Here is an 8,768-nt window from a genome sequence, read left to right as displayed (position 1 = left end):
TAGGTTTTCATTTAGTGAGCTTAAAACAATTAGTATTAAAAAAAACATCACAAAAACCTTTAAAAAACCACAAAAATAATAAAAGATTCCAAAAAAAAGAACTTTCACAATATATATATATATATATATATATATTTTTTTTTAATGCGTAAAAAATAAAAAAGGATTATGAAAAAGTACAAAAAATTAGAAAAACTCATAAAAATATCACACAAGAAATAAAAACCTCATAAAAGATAAAAAATTTTATCTAATAATTTATAAAAACACAAAAAATACTAGAAATTTTAAAAAATCACAAAAATAGTAAAAAACTTAAAAAACGCATAAAAATTTTCATTAAAAATCATAAATTGATCGAAAAAATCCCCAATACAATAATAAAATCTCATATAACCTTCAAAAAATCCAAAAAAATCTAAAATTACAAAAGCAAGCAAGTCAAAAAAAGCAAAGTCGAAAAAATTACACTACGCAAAGTGAACCAGATCAGCCGAAAAAAGCGAGCAAAAAAGACCAACTCAAAGTCGTTTGGAGGGGGAGATAGATTTCAAAATTGTGCAAAACCGAAAACGGGTAGGTGCAAGTGATTGCATTTTAAATTAGCTTCCAGTTGGACGAACATGGGCACAAATCACGGTGGATTGCAGATTAAGTTGTTCAAGGCCCAGTTTTCATTGTTTTAAAAGATTGCAAATCGATTCAGAAACTTTCAAGCTAGAGATAATCGACTCTTGTGAGTCTGAAGAGCAGTCAACCGCAAAAGTGCTTTGAAAGGAATTTTATCAAACCCGAGCAAGAGAAATCATGCTAATCGATACCAAAATTCTCTAAGAGGATTTTTTTACATGGCAAGCCGACATGGACTGAAGTCGAGCTGAGAATTCAAGTACACCCGAGAAAGCTAGTAGCAGTGGCAACACATTTACAACTGCAGCAGAGCAGATTTTACAGTTATATGACTACAATGGAGATTAAAATTTTGTATACAGATTCAGAAGGCCATAGATATTTGATGAGCAGCAAAAGTAGCACAGGAGCCAAGATCCTATTAATCAGAGTGAACCAGATTCAGATAACTCCCAGATGTTCATAGACTTTAGTGGAGCTAGGTATTACAAGCTCAAAGATGAAGTGCAGATAGAAGTTCAGAAAGTCAACGCAAGTGGTTATCCTGAAATCTGCACAAGCCAGCAAAACATAATGTTGGTGCACATGCAATCGGGATCATTGTACATGGATTACAGTGGTCAGATCTATAATCGAGAGCCAGAATTGCATCCAACAGATCAGCCAATAGAAGCCGGTCTAATTGGGAAACCAAACCAAAGACGGTACAAAGTTCAAGGTAGAGAATTCTAGAGCTTCATGCTCAGTGTTCTAAAAGAAGATGCCGCCAACTTGGCAACCACAGAAATAGAAACTTCTCAGCTACAGCTTAACATGACGGAACCAAATGAAATACCACGAGTCATGACGTATTGCTCAGATTGGGGAAGAAAAGGTGGACATTTTTCTAAAGATTGTCCAAGAAATCCTGACAACAGGGACACATGAACTGCCAAGCAAGGCACATAGAAAATTGAAAATGTGAATCTTGATGTAAGTGTATTTACTTGGTCACTTTTAATGCAATCAGATGATTCTACATTACCATTAGAAGCACCAGTAAAATCACTTCAAGTTCAAAATCAGCATAAAGATGCACAGACACCTAAAAAGCTTAAAATTGATTCTTTGAACAACAAATTTTTGCATGAATTATGTCAAGATGTCCAGATATCACCGAATGTGTAAAAGACTGATCGGTTTGAAAATGATTCTGCATCCACTGCCACAAGTGTGCAATCATTCACAAGTCTAAGGGACACATCAAATAGAATGAAGTTAGCTTTGTACAGTACACATAATTCATATGCACACTATGTCTACCAAAACGGGCTGTAGTACAAAAAGGATCAACCAGTGTTTGAACGGCCCACATACCAGCTCATAGAAGTTTGTCCAGTGATAGATCAAAAAGGATGGTTCATTTCATAGGATATAATCTACTATATTCCATCCTCTCTAGAGATGAAGGATATTACCCAAGTGAACTCAGAAATCTGTTCAGAGCCAAACTCTCCTCCATTGGAAATCAAGTTTTGACGTTGTAGCCAAACGAGCATATACTTTGACCAAAATAGTCATAGATATAGACAAGAGACTAGCATCTATGATGCCTTGGGTCTTGACAAGATTCCATATTCTGAGACAGGGGAAGAGCATGAGTCAAGTGGCAATAGCTCTTTCGATGGAGATAGAGCATGGGAGACAGACTCCACTTCCTCAAGGTATGATATTTACGATATTATGCATGTAGATGAGGCGGTCACAGAGCAGCATGAGACAGGTATAAAGATGCCTTGTCTGGACAAGGGGTTGGGCAACCCTCTCTTTTGCTTTGGGATGATAGGGTGTCGAAGGTTGGTGCCATGTTCTTGATAGATATACTTTTAAAGGTTGCTTTACAATTAGTTTTGCACCGTTGGAAAGGGGGAAATGGAAAAACCACCAGCACCTTATCTGATAGCCTCTATATAGCTCAGTGATCTCACAGCACCCCTATCCCCTAGCAAACACAGACCTAGATACACAATCTACTACAGTTATTGTCCAATCCCAATCCCGACCATCCCTAATTGCAAACATTCGAACACAAAGCACGTACTCTATTATCTCGACCTTTAAGCGTAACACCATTTAATCACATATAATCCATTTTGGCGCCCTCAGATATCCCAAGAACATTGACAGACCCCAATTTCCTCTCAAGCTTTCATCCTCATAACATATATCACAATCATACAGAGAGCATCCCCTCTTTCAATACACACCAGAACTTACACCATACTTGCACCTGAGTCACTCAAATAAACAACACATGCATAGGCTTCCGAGCAAGCGGGGAAACACATAACATAGCGTTGTGAATAGCAGGTACAAAGCACTATAGTAAACTTATTCAATAAACGAGAACATGATGGAGGTGCCTTAATTTTTCCTTCATCTCGGGTCGGACCATCCAAAAAACCACCCAGCTTTTTCCTCTGACTTATGACCTTCCTTGCAGTTTCTTTGCTTTGGCGGATTCCTCTCCTTGGCTGAAGCAACCTCTCTTTGCAGCCTGTGACTCCTTTCAACTCCCCAAGACCCTCTTTTCACGGATCATCCCCTCGGCAACCCATGGTCGCCTCCTTGTCTTGTAGATGCAGCCACCCCGTGGCTTTGTAAATTCCTCCCACCTTTGTAGCTCTGGCCAATAGCCTTCTCCTCATGAGTAGCTCGGCCACCCTCTCCTGCCTCACGCCATCACTGGCAGGTCTCCTCCTTCCTTTGTATCGCTGCCCTGTAGCCCTCTCTCAAGGCGGTCCTCTCCTTCCTCTGGCCAGCCCTGGCTTTCCACTCAGTGCCGCCCCTGCACTGGACTTCCTCCACGCCACTGACCGGCTCTCGTGGCCGGCTCTCGGCCCTCTTCCTCTGCTAGGCCAATAGTGACCTCGCTATTGGTCGCCTACCTCTGCCCAATCGATCCGACTCCCTCGTTTTTGCAACTGTCTCGTCCCTTTCTGTTCTTCTCGTCCTCATGCACGCCCAAGTGCCTCATGCAAAACCACACAGGTGGCTCCCCTTTCCCCGCCAACTGCAGCGCTAATCTTCCTGCATGCAGTGCTCCACGATCTGGCCACCCATTTTTTTTGGTTAGTAATAGCTTAAAAAAACCTTGGACTTGGCCCCCTTGCACACGCCACAACTGTCCACTTTCGAATGTCATTCAAGAAAACCCCAATCGGGACATCCCTTTGCATAGCCTTGACTTCTCAGGTCCCATTGTCTCATAAAACACCTTCATGTGGCTCACTGCTCCGGGAAGCACACAGTCGTTATGAGGAACAACGAATTGTGCTGCAATCTGATAGAACTCTTTTCACACAACGTACACGGATGAAAAGCATCACACCAAGAATGGCCTGGCTACCATGGCCGTTGACAAACTGGATCCGAGCTACTAGCCCTTGACTTTCAAGAATTCAAAGAGGTTCGAAACCGTCAGAATGGTGCCCTCATTTTGCAACATTATAGCATGAACTGACAGAGGTACCCATCAATCTTCTCAATACCTTTGAGCCTCCTGATCAATGGTGTCGAAAGCCATACGAGGTCTGCCATATGCCATATTTGACACACATCCTGGACAGTAGTGTGTCCCACAAACATCCTGCACAAAATCCCATATCATAAACTTCATGGCACTTGCATCGAGCACCCCTTGCCTCGTTCCCAACCTTGTGATATAAGCATTTTCTCCTGTCACCTGTGATAGCAAAAAAACAATTGCAGTTTTGACTAGCGAGTGCTCCAACTCGGTGTACCTCGCTCCTAGCACCATCAAAGACTTGCCCAATGTACCTGCCACTTGCTTGCAAACCGCTATGCATGGACTTCTTGCACTTCCATAGATTGACACAGTTTGGCTATACCATCATTGCCCACCCCCTCGTTGAGCATTTATGCTCAACCATAGTATTTTTTAGGTAAAATAAGTATGTATAGAGAGAATGATATAACATAGAGCTATAGACTGCATAAGAAAAATGATAGTGGCTATATAAATAGATTAGATATAGAGAGAAGAGCATCTGCTATTGTATCACCAGCCAGGGTCAAATGGAAAGCTCGAGGCTTCCCCAAGCATGGTGTAAAGTCCACCTCGATCAAATATAAAACATTGGCCGTGGCCATCCACGTGTAAAACATGCATCTTCAAACCTCCTTTGCACGTGTAGGCCCATAGATAGGCCACCCTTTTAGCTCTTTATAGCGTGGAGCTTAGTCACCCTGCATCCACAAGCCCTCATGCCAATCATAAACATGCTTTCTACCACTTGAAGCATTGGTACCATAAGCTGCTATCATGTCATCTGCTAGAGAACCCTCCAAAGTGTAGTCTTCTGCAAAAAAGTCTTGCCACTGACACAAAAACACCTATAAAGCAACCTCCACCAATACATGTATCCATAGCATCACATAAAATAGCAAGACCCTACCATTCGCCTCCACCTGCTGCATAGCCAAGCAAACATATCTGCCTTGCATACCTGTATCCAGACCCTCCATAATTGGCTCCAAGGCCAACTCTTCATAATCGAGAACATGACCTGCTAGAGCTTCAACCTGTTCATCAAATGCCTCATCATTTTCAAGGTTGACACCTTCCTTATTGCATGGAGCCTCGCTCTCATAGGCTGCACCTACACCAGTTTCCATAGAATCATCTGCCGGAGCTAACTCTCCACGGCTACACACAAACTCTGAAACCTCAAAGCACACCTCGACATCCTCACCAAGGCAAGGTTGCCCCACCCCCTGCATAGACAAATCACTTTGACATATCTCAGCTTCTGCTTCTAGCTCCTGCAAGTCATCCTCAGAAACATGCTCTTCAATTAGGTCTGATACACCATCAAACCATACCTCTTCCTACAATAGGGACTCACCATCACAAGACATTTGATAGGGCTGCTCGACTGGAAGATTCACAGAAGGTGAAACACTATACGCCTCTTCGACCTTTAGCTGGCTGGCAGGCAATACCTAGAATGCATGGATTCTGTCTCCCACATGCTATCTGTATCCAAACTACTGCTAGACCTTTGAGAACTGCCGGATTCCTCTTTTGATCTTGCCAATTCTTGGACCACTGCTATCACTCTCGTTGCTGGCTCTGAAACTGGCACCTCTTCTTGAAAAACTTTTACGACCTTGCTCTCTTGAAGAAGCAAACTCGGTGGCACTCTGAATATACCTCTCTGCACCTTTTGAGCCCTGAGTGGCACTTCTTCTACCTCTTCTAGCTTGGCATCAGCTTCACGTGCTCTAATCACATTCATATCAAGAAAAGAAAGGGCTTTTACCTCTTGATGCTCATTGATCGGCTTGGACTTAGTCCACTGGCTGTCGTGATTGCCGATTGTAGCAATCCTGCCTCCATCTTGTTCTTCATCTTTCGACTCTTTGCTCTGGCAACTCTAACGGCTTCATCATAAGTGCTTGGATCTTCATACTCCACCCTCTCATGAACATAGGGATGCAAGCAGGATAGAAACCTTTCGAGCTTCAAATATCCCGCACTGGTTGCTTGGGTAGCAGCCGCCAAATCCCCCCAAAAAGCTTCAAACTTATCAGCAAAAGCATCAAAATTTGCACTTACGTCCTACTGCAAGCCTTTGATCTTTGCATCTGCTTCCGAGGCCGACACCACCTTTCGATACCTTTGTAGAAATTGCTCTCGAAATCCGATCCAACTCTGCTTGTGCACCTCTTCTAAGCCATCAAACCAAACCTTTGCTTTACCTCGCAGCACCAAGGGTAGAGTCTGGAGCTTTGCTTCATCACCTGGCATCTGCAAAACCGTCAGCATAAATAGCTCAAAATCGGCAATCCAATCGTTAGCATCTTCATCTCATTTGAACACTGGACCAAACTGCTGCTTCATCTTGATTCACGAACACTTTGTTAGGCAGCAATCAATGGATCCTCCGTGGGGGCACCACAAGATGGAAAGGGGCAAATGGGAAAACCACCAGCACCTTATCTGATAGCCTCTATATAGCTCAGTGATCTCACAACACCCCTATCCCCTAGCAAACACACACCTAGATACACAATCTGCTACAGCTATTGTCCAAGTCCAATCCCGACCATCCCTAATTGCAAACATTCGACCACAAAGCGCGTACTCTATTATCTCGACCTTTAAGCGTAACACCATTTAATCACATATAAGCCATTTCGGCGCATTCAGATATCCCAAGAACATTGACAGACCCCAATTTCCTCTCATGCTTTCATCCTCATAACATATATCACAATCATACAAAGAGCATTCCCTTTATCAATACACACCAGAACTTAGAACTTACACCATACTTGCACCTGAGTCACTCAAATAAACGACACATGCATAGGCTTCCGAGCAAGCGGGGAAACACATAACATAGCGTTGTGAATAGCAGGTACAAAGTACTATAGTAAACTTATTCAATAAACGAGAACATGATGGAGGTGCCTTAATTTTTCCTTCATCGCGGGTCGGACCATCCAAAAAACCACCCAGCTTTTTCGTCTGACTTATGACCTTCCTTGCAGGTTCTTTGCTTTTGCGGCTTCCTCTCCTTGACTGAAGCAACCTCTCTTTGCCCCCAAGACCCGCTTTTCACGGATCATCCCCTCGGCAACCCATGGTCGCCTCCTTGTCTTCTACATGCAGCCACCCCGTGGCTCTGTAAATTCCTCCCACCTTTGTAGCTCTGGCCAATAGCCTTCTCCTCATGAGTAGCTCGGCCACCCTCTCCTGCCTCACGCCATCACTGGCAGGTCTCCTCCTTCCTTTGTATCGCTGCCCTGTAGCCCTCTCTCAAGGCGGTCCTCTCCTTCCACTGGCCAGCCCTGGATTTCCACTCAGTGCCGGCCCTGCACTGGCCTTCCTCCACGCCACTGGCCGTCTCTCGGCCCTCTTCCTCTGCTAGGCCAATAGCGACCTCGCTATTGGTCGCCTACCTCTGCCCAACCAATCCGACTCCCTCGTTTTTGCAACTGTCGCGTCCGTTTCTGTCCTTCTCGTCCTCATGCACGCCCAAGTGCCAAGTGCCTCATGAAAAACCACACAGGTGGCTCCCCTTTCCCCGCCAACTGCAGCGCTAATCTTCCTGCATGCAGTGCTCCACGATCTGGCCACCCATTTTTTTTGGTTAGTAATAGCTTAAAAAACCCTTGGAGTTGGCCCCCTTCGCACACGCTGCAACCGTCGACTTTCGAATGTCAATCAAGAAAACCCCAATCGGGGCATCCCTTTGCATAGCCTTTACTTCTCAGGTCCCATTGTCTCATAAAACACCTTAATGTGGCTCACTGCTTCGGGAAGCACAGTCGCACACAGTCGTTATGAGGAACAACGAATTGTGCCGCAATCTGATAGAACTCTTTTCGCACAACGTATCCGGATGAAAAGCATCACACCAAGAATGGCTTGGCTACCATGGCCGTTGACAAACTAGAGCCGAGCTACTAGTCGTCGACTTTCAAGAATTCAAAGAGGTTCGAAACCGTTAGAATGGTGCCCTCATTTTGCAACATTATAGCATGAACTGACAGAGGTACCCATCAATCTTCTCAATACCTTTGAGCCTCCTAATCAATGGTGTCGAAAGCCATACGAGCTCTGCCATATGCCATATCTGACATACACATCCAGGCCAGTAGTGTGTCCTACAGACATCCTACACAAAATCCCATATCATAAACTTCATGGCACTTGTATCCAGCACCCCTTGCCTCGTTCCCAACCTTGTGATATAAGAATTTTCTCATGCCACCTGTGATAGCAAAAAAACACTTGCAATTTTGACTAGCGAGTGCTCCAACTCGGTGTACCTGGCTCCTAGCACCATCAAAGACTTGCCCAATGTACCTGCCACTTGCCTGCAAACCGCCATGCATGGACTTCTTGCATTTCCATAGATCGACACAGTTTGGTTGTACCACCGTCTGCAAAGCTCTTTGGATGCAGATTATGTTATGGAGAGCCCTGTAGCAAAGGGAGGAATGATTCTAGGTGATGCAATTGCTTCAAATGTGGGTGTATACTCTCATTTTGGGTATCAAGCATGCGTATGGATACAGGTTATTGAAGAACCATGCTATGTGAGCCTACCAGAGTGGCTTGTTTA

The 8,768-nt window shown here is 44.1% G+C and overlaps 1 pseudogene; it reads right to left on the bottom strand.

Moving 5' to 3' along the window:
* Positions 1–1,881: 1,881 nt before the first annotated feature.
* Positions 1,882–7,846, bottom strand: LOC147442719 (uncharacterized; annotated as a pseudogene).
* Positions 7,847–8,768: the final 922 nt, after the last annotated feature.

Source organism: Adiantum capillus-veneris, chromosome 14 (genome assembly GCF_014529385.1).
Source record: "Adiantum capillus-veneris isolate H3 chromosome 14, ASM1452938v2, whole genome shotgun sequence".
Taxonomy (NCBI): Eukaryota; Viridiplantae; Streptophyta; class Polypodiopsida; order Polypodiales; family Pteridaceae; genus Adiantum; species Adiantum capillus-veneris.
This window is presented reverse-complemented; position numbering and strand designations above follow the sequence as displayed.